At 56.5% G+C, this 13133-nt stretch overlaps 1 protein-coding gene across 1 annotated transcript in view; it reads left to right on the plus strand.

Annotated features, from left to right (window-relative positions):
* The first annotated feature begins 385 nt into the window (after nt 1-385).
* The window catches only part of NTN1 (netrin 1), a 191477-nt gene continuing 178729 nt past the window's right edge, over nt 386-13133 (plus strand). The window contains exon 1 of the mRNA XM_060647290.3: nt 386-866. The gene's annotated coding sequence lies outside the window, so the exon portion shown is untranslated. The remainder of the gene's footprint in view (nt 867-13133) is intronic.

Below are 13133 nucleotides of genomic sequence, written 5' to 3' on the forward strand. Positions count from 1 at the left end.
ATCACGGCCTGGAGCTAAAAGGGTGGTTTGTGCCCGCCAGCCGGCGCCCGGCGACCGCGGGGAGCTCTGCGCGGGGTCCCCCAGGTGACGGCCGCGCGTGAACGCGGTCACGACCCTGAACTTGGAGGAGGTAACGCGGGAGAGTTGCTCTAGGCTCTTTCCAGGCCGACTCCTGCTTCTCGCCCGAGGAACTGGCGTTCCTTCAGCCTTCCCTCGGGTCCTCTTAAACTTTCCTGTTTGAGGAGTGTGAATGACACTTCCCCCCCTCGGTTTTGAGTGGCGACGGCTCTGCCTCTGTTTTATCGCCCCGGGTCCTGTCCGCGGTGATTGGGGGAGGCGTGTCAGCTCGCCATCTTGGATCAAGGGCGACAGTCCCGGTTTCGCGCGGACCTAAGGCGCGTCCCGAGGTGATGACAGTGGGGGACGGAGTCGCACGTCCTTGGACAAGACTTTCCAACCCTCTCCTCCGCGCCCCCCTCCCCCGCGCGGCCCCAGCACCCGGTCCAAAAATAGCTTCCGCCGACCCCCAGGCCATCCTAAGCCAGAGTGCGTAGGATGAGTGGCTCCCTCTGGGGCATCCGGGGGTCCCCAGCTGTCCCCATCCTGCCCTCCCGTGCTCCGGGCTGCGCGCGGCAGGAGCGGGCGCCGCAGGGCGCGGAGTGGGAGCGCGCGGCCGGGGCCGTGCCCGGGGCGGGCCGGGAGCAGGGTGGCCGCGGGGGTGAGGAGCCGCCCGGGCCCGGCCGGCCTGACACCACCTGGCGGAGTCTCGGGGAAGAGTCTTAAAGGCGCGCGCTCTTCCGCGCCCCTCGCACTCCAGCGGGAGCCGCCGAGAGCTCGCCTCCCTCTCCCGCCCGGCGCCTCGGGAGGTAAGTGCCGTCCGCCCAGCCGGAGTCGGGGCCCCGGGGGGGCGGCCCGGGGCTCGGGAAGCTGCGGCCCGGGCTGCGGTCGGTGGGGGGTGGGGTGGGGGGAGGCGGCGCCCAAGTTTGGGGAAGGCCTCGGAGGGCAGCGCGAGCGGCGCAGCGCCGGGGCCGGGGACGGGCTCGGGTGGCGGGCGGCTGGGGCCGTCCGGGGGCGGCCCGGCCCCCCGCGCCGCCTCGGGGACCCGCACCCGCGCGCGGCGCACGGCCGAGCCTCCGCCCCGCGCTCTGCGCACTTGGCGCGCTCGGCCCGCGGTCCCGGGCGAGCCCCCAGCCGGCCGCAGCCGCGACCCCCGCGCCGCGCCACCCCGCCCGCCGGGTCCCCGCGGCCCGCTCGCCCCGCGGTCGCGCCGGGTCACGCCGGCAGGTCGCGCTCGGCCGCCGGCCAAGCCCGCCCGGGCCCCGCCGCGCCCGCGCCCGCGCCCCGGGCCACCCCGCCCGGCCTCTCGGCGCTGCGCCCCTCGCCTTCCCCATCTCCAGCCGCTCGCTATTTTCACACCTCCCGGTGCCCCGGCCCCGGCGCCCGATTCAGTGCTTAGTAATTAATTTGGCGTTTCAGAATGGTCAGCGGGCTGGATAATGGGCGCATTCATCCCCCGGGCTAATCTGAACAGAGGTGGGAAGAAAGGCTTTCACAGACAGAAAATGCCATTCGCTGAGCGCTCAAAGGGGCTGTCACTCCCAGAATAAATCGCCGCCGCGCCCGCCGGCTTCTCTGGCCATTTCCATACAGCCCCGGCCCCGCGCCGCGGACCCGCCGGCCTCGGCCTCGGCTCCCGGGAATCTCCCTCGAGGGCCTTCGACGGGAAAAGTCGGGCGAGGGCGAGACCCGGGCGGGGGTCGAGGGGAAACGGGGAAGCCGGGGGGCTCGGGTTAAGGCCGCAGGGGACAAAGAGCTTGATTAGAAAATCAAATGCTAAACTAGAAGGAGGCGCTGCTAATTCAAGGCGCGGACGTTGGAGCGGGGCCTTGGGGAGCATCCGTCCCAAAGCCCGCGCGGTTCGCAGGAGAGAAGGACCCCGCGGCCCAGAGGCGCCCGTAGCGTGCCCGGGGTCACGCAGCAAGCTTCTGGATCTCCCAAATTGTGAATGGAATGCAACGCACAAGCCTTAGATCGTAGGGACAGGGCCTGCTGGTGCAATCCCGACCCTCCCCAGACGCTTCACTCTGGGGTCCCCGCGAGATCAGCTCTTTAGCCCCGGGGCCCGCCTTGGCCTCCAGCTCGCCGCTCCTTGCCCGGACCCTACGGTCGGCCTCGGTTCATGGGCTGAGTTCCAGCGGCTTTATCCTCTGACCTCTTCTCGACCCGGGGTCGCCGCGAGTGTTGGGCACCAACGGCCTTCGAGCTCTGAAAGCGGGGGCCTCTCCGTGGGGGCGCCCTCTGCCCTCTGGCGAAGCGGGATCGCGCGCCGCAGCCGCGGCCCTAACCCCGCGGACCGCGCGCCGACAGCGCCCCCAGCCCGGCTGCCGAGCCTCCGGGTGGGCAGGGCTGGCTTGGCTCTATCCAGGGTGAGAGGCTCCAGGCGCTTGGTTTTCCTGCTGCTGGGGCTCGCCGTGTGTCCCTCTCGAGGGACAGATTTGGCTCTGGTCACCTCTGCCCGGCGGGACCCTCCCATCAAGGGAAGAGAAGGAGCAGTGACCCCTCTTAAGATCCAACTTCAGCTCCGTCGAGACGCTGGAATGACCAGGGAAGCAGCTGGGGGGGGGGGGGGGGGGCGGGGGGAGGAGTGGGCCTTTCTGGAATGGCCAGATGCGTGTCCCAGAGCTTATAGCTGACGGATCTCAAGTCTCCTCACCCGCTTCTGAGTGGAAGTCACTCTTCCCTACTCTGACTCAGTTTCCTTGTCTGCAGAGCAAAGAGGAAATGGGAACAGGCTTGACTCCAAGCGGGGACCCTCAGTGGAAGGATCCCACAGACCACTCACACCCCCAGCCACCAACCAGCTGACGTCTGTCCCAGTTGGTCAGAGGAGCCGGGTTACAGTGCATTTGTCAGACTCTGGCATCGGCCTTGGGCCGGAACCCCAGAGAGAACTTCCCTAGGCCTGGGGAGGGGCCCGGAAATCTGCATTTTTGAAAACAAGCTTCCCGAAGCATTTTTGATGCAGGTGGTGTAGGGACTATTTTTAGGGACATAGTTTAGAAAACTGGGCTCTGTCCCCGGCTGCCCCTCCCTTCCTGGGACCCATGGTTGTGTGGTGTTCTTTATATCTGATCAACAGTAAACTTGCTGCCTCCTACCCCCACTGGAGGCCCGAAGTGGCAGGGGGGGTCTACTCCTAGGAGATACCTGGGGATCCCCTGAATGTGCAGCCTGCGAGGGAAAGACTGTGGGTGAGCTGAGCACCCCACCAAACGAGGACGGTCGATGTGGGCTGCAGGCTGACTGGACGTTGAACCCCCAAACCTAGGGGCCTTTTCTTACCAACACGCTTTTACAGCAGGACTTAACACAGCAGCCCCGCCCCCCACCAGTACAAATGTGCCCAGAGCCCCCCTCCCCCCCTTGGCAAGGCAAACCCTGCCCACACTAGGGACAGAGAAGCTGCCCCCCATAGGGGATCCGTGCCAGGAATAACCCAGGTGTGAGCTGTGGCCCGCAACACCCGACACCTGCCCCTTCACCAGGCTGGGGCTCAGAGGAGAGTAGGCGTGAGGGGGGGAAGGGGGAAGACCCAGAAGAGTGGGAGAAAGCAGAGGGGGGGAGTAGGAGAAGCTGTTAAAAACGGGGCTGGGGGGGGAGAGGAGGGGGCGAGTCCCTATTTATGTAAGGAGTTTGTAGCTGTGGATTGTAAAACTGGGCAGAATTCTTTGGAGTAATTCATAGTGTTTGGACAAGACAAACATTGTTCTGCTTTAAACAAACCTCCAGAAAGGTCAGCCTGGTTCATCCCTTTGCTGCGAGTCTCTGAGACTATCCAGATGATGAGAAAATCAGATCTTAGCTGAGGGGACCCAGGCAGGAGACAGCTGTCTCCTGAGTCCTTTGGACCCAGGGTGAGGGCACCCAGCCCAGGGAGGGTGCTTGGCTGCCGTTGAAAAGGGCTGATTCCCGCTCTGGAGCCAGGAGACGTGGTATTTGTGTGTGTGTGTGTGTGTGTGTGTGTGTGTGTGTGTGTGTGACAGATTATGGAATTTTGATTCTGCCAAGGATCATCCGAGTCCTAGAGCGAGCCCAACATGACCTGCAAGGCTTCAGGCAGGTGAAGGATTCATGGGAAACAAATGTTCACGGACGTAGTGTCAAATGGGACCCGCTAGCCTGGAGCCCGGACACGCTCTGGACACGAAGAATCCCTGCTCTCCACGTGCCGATGGTCCGTCTGGGCCCCTCTCTGTTCACTCAGCAAGCAGGTTTTCCGCGCCTGCCCTGCGTCGAGCTCCGCGCTAGGCGTCGGGCGTGCAGCAGTGAGCACGGGGGACGACGCGTGCCGTCATGGGTCAGGGACTGCTACAGCCCCCCTCCCCCGGGCCTCCCTAAGAAGAGAAACTTCTCGCGATTTCCCTTCCAGCCGCCCTACGGCCACCACCATCGCGGCCACGAGCCCCCTGGCGGAGACCCAGGGCGCCAGCTCCCGGACCAGCCCGACAGCGAGTGCGGGGCTCTACACGCGTGAGCTGCCGCCGGGATTGTCACTGTGACTGCGATGGCGATGCAGACTGTGGTTGTGCTCGTGGCTGTGGCTGTGGTTGTGGTTGTGATTCTGCCTCTGACAGTGACTATGTTGTGGTGGTGACTGTGGTTAGGGTTGTGATGGTGACAGTGACTGTGGTTAGGGTTGTGAGGGTGATGGAGATGGTGGCTGTGATGGTGACTGTGATGGTGACTGTGATGGTGACTATGATGGTGACTCTGGCGGTAACTGTGATTATGGTTGTGATGGTGACAGTGATGTGACTATGGTTGTGATGGTGACAGTGATTGTGATGGTGATGGTGTGATGGTGATTATGACTATGGTTGTGAGGGTGACTGTAATGGTGACAGTGACTGTGATGGTGACTCTGGCGGTGACTGTGATTATGGTTGTGATGGTGTCCGATTATGTTTATGATGGTGGCAGTGATGTGACTGTGGTTGTGATGGTGACAGTGACTGTGATGGTGACAGTGACTATGGTTGTGAGGGTGACTGTGATGGTGACAGTGATTATGACAGTGATGGTGACTCTGGTGGTGACTCTGGCAGTGACTGTGATTATGTTTGTGATGGTGACCGTGATGTGACTATGGTTGTGATGGTGACAGTGACTGTGATGGTGACAGTGATGGTGGCGGGGGCTATGGTCATGATGGTGATGGTGACAGTGACTATGGTTGTGAGGGTGACTGTGATGGTGACGGTGACTGTGATGGTGACAGTGATTATGACGGTGATGGTGACTCTGGTGGTGACTCTGGTGGTGACTCTGGTGGTGACTGTGATTATGTTTGTGATGGTGACAGTGATGTGACTATGGTTGTGATGGTGACGGTGACTGTGATGGTGGCTGGGTGGTTGTGGCCATGATCATGATTATGGATTCCACCAACCCCAAGCTGGGATCTCCCCAACCCCAAGCTGAAGTGGTTTCTTTTAACAATACTTATCGTTCGTGCTCATTGACTTACCAGTAATTAGTAAAGTATTGTTAACACCAAGTCCAGACTTTTGTGGTACCAGTGTCACCGTCCCCTACTTGATCTCCAGTGGCCCAGGGCAGTTCGTCATCCTCTCTAGAGGGGGGTGGCCCTGTGGTAACCATGGCGAGGGCAGTTGTACAGGGTTCTTTATAAAAAGTGTATTCGTTTGGAGCTCGGGACATCTCGTGGTCTTTTGTACTCGGTACTCCTGATATACCCACGGAAGAGATGGGAGGGAGGAAGGGAGGGAGGGCGGCAGGCAGGGAGGAGACCGAGAACGCTTCCATCCCCGTTTCTCAGGAGAGGTGACTGCCGCTCCCGGAGGCGAAACGACTTGCCCGCTGACTCAGTCAGCCCAGGCTGCTGTAACAGAACACCACTGGCCGGGAAGGCTTGAGCAATAGACATCTACTTCTCACAAGTTGGAGGCTGGGAAGTCTAAGACCAAGGTGCCGGCCAGTTTGGTTCCTGGTGAAGGCTCTCTTCCTGGTCTGTAGATGACTGCCTTCGCGCTGCGTCCTCACACGGCCGGGAGAGAGATCGTGTCTCTCATAAGGACACCGCCTTCATGACCTGATTCCCCCCTAAAGGCCCTACCTCCAGATACCATCACACTGGGGATTGGGGCTTCAACACATGACTTCGGGAGGGACATAATTGCGTAGTCCAAGCACCTACTGTCACAGGGGTGTAGAGCTGAAGGTGTGACTGGAGCACGATCCTCGTGATCTTCTCGGGCCTGCCCTGCCCTGCTGACCCCTCAAGGAGCTCCTCGCAAGCAGCAGCGGGAAGCTGGGTGCCCGCACAGACCCCATAAACCACACACGCAGCCAGAGGCTAGGAGGTCGCTCTGCAGGGTGGGTCACGTCTATGCAGCCCTGTGTCTACTTTCTGGCATCATTCGGGGGGCTAGCGTGCTGGCTCCTCCTTGCCTGAAGGGCAACATCAGTGAGACAGAGAGGTTCTCTTCCTCCCCCAGTCCTACGTTCCTTTAACACCTTGTTGTGGTCGAATAATCCGTGCACTCACCCAATCCGAATCAATGGTCCGCGTTTGTTTTCATCCTGTACCACCTCTTGGAATTAAGTCCCCTAAACTTTCTCCCTGTGTGATGTGTAGACCAGCAATGTCTTATTTCACTGACATTTTGGGGGAGGGGGGAATAAGCTATTCCACGTAGTTGATTTTGGCAAGAAACAGAAGCTTACTCCTTTATATATAGAAACTTTTTATGTAATCATTTGTCATGAAAAACGTTTTTTTTCATCAAATCATATTTTCCCCCCACCTAAGTTAGCAGGATCGAATGTAGCAGGTTTTCCCTAGGTGTGGTCGAGTGGGTGACCCATAACCTACTTTGATGACTCCCAGCCATCTTTAGGAACATCATCTCCTGGGCAGTTCGCTCAACCTCCCTGCCTCAGTTTCTTCCCTTGGAAGAAGATGCTCTCTGAGGGCTCTTCCCATCCTTCTCCAACTCCGCTGGGCTCCAATACAGAGGCACCCTTGGGAATTTGAGTGGGACCTGTTCTGAATCCCTCAGTGGTGACTGGGATAGACTTCATAGAGTCACAACGTCCAGTGGTCTCCCATTCTTTCAAGCATCCTAATCTGTGGTTCCAGAAGAACCGAAGGTGCCTGACCTCAGTGTATAAACACCTCGAAGTGAAGAGCTTCTGGCTTCCCCGTGGGCTAAGACCCCTCATATTGTGGCTCCTTTCCTCTCAAATGCTCAGGAGACTATCGAAACTTCTTCCGGACTGGGTCCTGAATCATAAAGGGGCTGGAATCCTGGCTTCCAGAAAAGGGGGTTTATGATACCTCAACACAGTGAGCTCTCGGCAAGCCTATGCAGAAAATGCTCAACTCAGCATTGTGGGAGGGAATGGACAGCGAGACTCTGTCGCTGCTCATGAGGAGAAGACCGAAAGCAAGACTTCAGGAACATTTCAGGATCAGACTATTAGTGGTCCCTCTCTTTGTTCCTTTCATTTACCCCAAGCTCACCCTTTAAGATTTGAGGGGGACCCTCTTCATTCTGGCAGCCTTAGGATTTGCTGGTAAATGGCCACGATAACAAACTCCCATAGCCTTGGTGGCTTTCCACAACAGACATCTATCCTCTCACAATTCTAGAGGCTGGAGGTTTGAAATCAGTATCCCTGGATTGAAATCAAGGGCTGTGCTCCCTCCAGAGGCTCTGGAGGAGAACAAGTCCCTTGTCTTTTTCAGCTTCTGGTGGCCGCTGGCATTCTTGGCTTGTGACTGCGTCACTGTCATTTCTGCCTCTGACTTCATGTGGCTTCTCCTCTTGCGTCTTGTCAGCTCTCCCTCTGCTTCTCTCTTAGGACATTTGGGATGGCATTTAGGGTCCACCCAGATAATCCACAGCGATCTTCCCATCTCATAGTCTCTAACTGAGTCACGTCAGCAAAGACCTTGTTTTGCCATATAAGGTCACATTTACAGGTCCCAGGGATTACGACACAAGTGGCTTCTTGGGGGGGGGGGGCATTTTTCCATAATTCTGTGGGTTTTAGTTGCTTAATTTTAATGAATTTGTAGTGCATTCCTAGTCTGTGCCTGGCAGCGTGTGAAACAGTGGGTCTCCCTCCCTCAAGACGCCCATGGATTAGTCAAGTCAGGGCAATGATGTGGTGTTAAGAGCCATGGGAAAAACACTCCAAGGCCCTAGAGGTACCCAGGATGGATCCCAAAGTGTTCAGATTCCTTATCAAGGTCTGCAAGACCATGCGTACCCTGGCCTGCCCTCACCTCTCTGACCTCATCTCCTACCACTCTCCATCTCACTGCCCAAGCCCCCACCAAGCTGGCCTCCTTGTTCCTCATGCAAGTCAAGCTGTGCCTCAGGACTTCCGCACTTGTTTTCTCTGCCTGGAGCACACGTTTTCCTCCCCCCCTCCCCATACCCCCACAGCTCCCTTCCTCACATAACTCTCCTCTACTGGATCCTTCTCGGAGAGGCAATCCCCCTCCCCGACCCCAGTACCTGGTGTAAAATGCGTCTTCCTTCCTGACACTCTCCATCCCATCCTCTGCCTTATTCATGTTACCAGATCTTATCACAATCATGTTTCTCTGGTCCAGGCCATCTCCATCTCCGAGGGCATTTTGAGATGTGATGACTAGAACTTTCCAGAAGATCCTAACCTTAAATGCATCCTGTTTCATTTCCAACTCCTTTTCTGAGAATTTATTTAGCTTTTGCGGGGAAGGCTGTGCTTAGTGACACATTGGGCTAAATTTCAAGTGGATCAGAACGGTGTGGGAGAATAGGAGGCTCTTCTAGGGAGGGATGTGAGGAGCCATTTTTTCAGTGGTGGAAATGACTGGTGTGTGCAGGGAGGTGGGACCCACTGTCATTTAACGGGCAGGGGTCCGGGATGCTAAATGTCCAGCAGTGGCATAAGACCGTTCTGCCCAGTGAGGAATTTTCTGGCCCTAAAGGTGAACAGCACCCCTGTGGGGAAACAATTTTAAGGAAACAGTCTGTATTCTGGCCCTACAATAGCATTTTTCAACTGTACCTAAAAACCTTTAGCCCTATAATAGTTTTTCAGGCTATTTCTCCCCCAAATACATCACCTTCTGCTAACCATATGTCCCCAGCCCATTTATACTTTCCATTTTCTAATTTTTTTAAGTTTTATTTGAGAGAGAGAAAGAGGAGGAGAGAGAGAGAGAGGCAGAGGGAGAAGGAGAGAGAATGCCAAGCAGGCTCCAGACTCAGCGTGGAGCCCAATGTGGGGCTCAATCCTACGACCCTGGGATCATGACCTGAGTCAAAATCAAGAGTCAGACATTCAACCGACTGAGCTACCCAGATGCCCCTGCCTGCACTATCTCTTGAAAGCCTCCCACTCGTTCCCTTCCTCTGGGTAATCACTGCAATGTCACCTCTTTGCAGTGATTACCCAGAGGTAATGAACTGAACTGAACCCCAACTCTGGACTCAAGAGAACCCCCTCCCCCAACGACTTTCTCCTCCCACAGGACTCTCCTCTTATTTTCATTCTTTGTTTCCTTCCACCCATGACAAAGCTTCCCACCACGAACCATTTTCTTTATCTTAATAGCGTTCAGGGTGGGACCTTGTCAAAAGCTTCTCACAAATGAAAATAAACGACAGGGGCTCAGTCCCCTTATCCCCGGGGCATTTTCACCCCTTCAAAGAGCTCTGGTAGATTAAAGGATTTGGGGGATTTGGGGTTTGTATGGGCTTCTGTGCCCAACTGCTGAATCCTCAGCCAAGAAGCCAGGCAATAGGGGAGGCCCGAGCTCAAGATGAGAATCATCCACACCGCTGAGGAAATGGCTAAATCTCCAGGAACCCTACACTCTCTGCAGGCCTGTTCTTCTATGCTCCAAAACTGTTTCCAGAACAGTCGTATCTCCCGAAATTCTGCCGAGGAAAGGGGATCCCTTGAGCAACCCTCCAGGAGGCCCACCGGGAGAGCTGGGCTCTAGAAGTACGGGGATGCCCCTAATTCTTCCAGGGTGAGGGATCCGGGAGCCAGATCTGGGGATGTCGAGAGTCAAAAGCCAGAAAACCCCTACACTGTCATCTCTCGGGCCAGCTTCTTTCTTTTCACAGCCATCTTTTCAATCAGCCTCCAAAGCCTGTATGGTACCCGCGATGACCCCCATTTCACCGCGAGATGGGCAAAGCAAGGTCACACAGTTGGTCAGGGGTGGCCAGAACTCAAGGTTTGCCTGCCTCCATTTCTTCCTGTTTCTGAGGGAAACACTGTCGAAGCAGGCCACCCTGACCTTTGTGGGGAGCCCGGACGCCTGCATCACACTCTTCCGTTGCTGCAGTGTCCAGCCTCCGTCGGGGGTCCCGGGGACCCAATTGTTTCGTGTCTGCCCGCCTAACACAACCAGACACACTCAGAAGCTCAGTCGAGTCAGGTCCCAGCTCATAGTTCAGGCAGACACACATCCCTTCCGCTGTCCAGCCGTAGCTGAGGCCCGTATGTGTCAAAAGCTTATTGTCAGCCAAGCCTGTCTTGCCCGTGGGTCGTGACTGAGACCTCCGGACACGGGCACCGCCCCGTGTTGGTTCAAATCCCTGCTCGTCTGCTTACCGGTGATGCCATCTACTTCAGCACAGTAATTTTCTGTAGTTCAGCTTCCTCCTCCGTAAAGAGGAGATGATGAGGCTATCTGTGTCCATCCTGCAAGGCTGTTACCAGTATTCCGAGTTAGCCGTTGATGGAATGCTTAGAAGACGGCTTGGCACACAGTAAGCATTCAGTAAATGCTTGATTTAGAAAGTAGGACCCGCGGTCATGCCCAGGATGAAGGTCCTTGGTCATCTCACTTCTCCTGAGCCTTTACTCTCAAACCATCAGCCTGGGCCATCCGGTGCCCCCCATCCCCGGTGCCCTCCCCTGCGTCCTCACCGTGTTCACTGATGGCTTCCCCCACCCAACCTTCATGCTTACCACCCCCCCATCCCCCCAGCCTGGCCCTCACTCACACCACGGGCCTCTTCAGTGGGACGATTCTCCCACACTATACTGCCCAACGCCCAGGACCGGGGGCCGCTGTCCTCCTCCACCTGCAAAGTTCTTTCCAGCTTCTTCGGAGAAACGACACCCTGCTCCTTTAAGGCCAGAACCACACGCACCTGTTCTAGCTTCCACAGCTCCTTCTTGGAATCCGCCCGCCTCCGCCCCACAATCCAGGGCACTCTCCTCTTTCTCTGAAGACACCAGACCCTGGTTCAGCCTTCATCTCTGCCCCAAGTCCTGAGGCCGGGCCAGCACGTCTCTAAGATGCAGGTGGACAGGGGCGCCCAGGTGGCTCCGTCGGTTGAGCGTCTGACTTCAGCTCAGGTCATGGTCTCACGATTCGTGGGTTCGAGCCCCGTGTTGGGCTCTGTGCTGACAGCTCGGAGCCCGGAGCCTGCTTCGGATTCTGTGTCTCCCTTTCTCTCTCTGCCCCTTCCCTGCTCATGCTCTGTCTCTCTCTGTCTCTCAAAAAATAAACGTTAAAAAAAAAAAAAAAAAGATACTCATCCAGCACCTTGACCTCTTTATCTCCAGTCACCTTCCCCTCTGCCTCCCAGCAGAAAGCCCCCTCTTGTCCTCGCGGGCCTTGTTATCACCCACCTCTGGAATCTTCAGTTCAGACTCCAGCTACTCACCACACCTCTTCTGTCTTCCTGAATCTTCTAGACCAGCTCTGTCCAATAGGACTTTCTGCGATGATAGAAGGGATCTATATTGCCTCTGTCCAAATGAGGGTCAATTGAAGAAGCTTTAACCTCATTTCATTTTATATCTTTATTTATTTTTTATTACTAACAATTTTTTTGCAATGTGTAATTATTTTTGAGAGAGAGAGAGGGAGACAGAATCCAAAGCAGGCTCCAGGCTCTGAGCTGTCAGCACAGAGCCTGACGCGGGGCTCGAACCCACGCCCTGTGAGATCATGACCTGTGCCGAAGTTGGATGCTTAACCGACTGAGCCCCCCAGGCGCCCCCGTTATTTCATTTTAAATCACTCAAGCTGGAATCGAAATAGCTCCATGTGGTTCCTGGCTACCGTATTGGACAGCACGGCTCTAGAACCCTGGCCTCCAGTTCTTCCGTCCATGGCCTGTCTTCACTTTTTCTCTCTTTAACTTTACTTCTGTGGCCCATCCCAGCAGCCACCTTCTTCCCCTTCCGTCCTACCCCCTGGAAAAGACCTGCAACTCCAGATTAATTCAGTGGTTCTGCTTTTTCTAGGTCCACACAAGGGCTGCTGAGCACGGCGGGGTGGGGGGTGGCTTTGCCGGTTGGGGCTTTCTTTCTCGCAGATGGTCGCCAACCTCAGCAGGACCTTGAGTTCTGGCCAGCAAGCATCAGCCTGTCCTACGTAATGACCCAATAATATTTCTACTTGCTCCCGTGCCCTTAGGAGATGCTGTCACCCTCTGTTCCGCTGAACCAAGAGGTGCTCTCAGGACACCTGACGGCCACTTCTCCAAGGCTGATTCTATCCGTCATCAACGTCTCTGCGTCTGTTCCTTCCTATCGCCCTTTCTCTTTCCTTCCACTTGTTTGCGCACTTCGTGAACGTTGTCTACCCTTGCTGTCCCCGTTTTCATGACCTGAGGCAGCCTGGCTTCTGTCCCCACCACTCCTCTGCCACTGCCAGCCAAATAGCCAAGGTCACCCGCGACTTCCTGGCCGTTCAGTCAACCCAAAGGACTCGTTTCAGGTCTTATCTTGACTGTGAAGGCATGTGGACACTGCTCACCACCCTTCCTTCCTTGAAACACCCCTGTTGATTTCTAGGGCGCCTGAGCCTTCTGGCTTTCCTCGTCCTCCTCCTCCCCCTCCTGCTCTTCCTCCTCTTTTTCTAAATTTTCTTGTAAAACGGCCACATTCTCCTCTTCCTAGAAGGATCCTTAGGCTTCCCAGGTAAGGCTGGGCACCAAGAATGGCGGCTTCCCCCTCCCGATGCATTCCTTCCAGAAACACCTGGGGATTTGCTTTCTCACCCAAGAGCTGCACTGTTGTGTTTTGAACTCCTATGTGTGCTCTGGACCCTGCTGCTCAAGCCCAACGTGCCTTTTTGG

The sequence above is a fragment of the Panthera onca genome, chromosome E1, assembly GCF_046562875.1.
Source record: "Panthera onca isolate mPanOnc1 chromosome E1, mPanOnc1 haplotype 2, whole genome shotgun sequence".
Lineage (NCBI taxonomy): Eukaryota > Metazoa > Chordata > Mammalia > Carnivora > Felidae > Panthera > Panthera onca.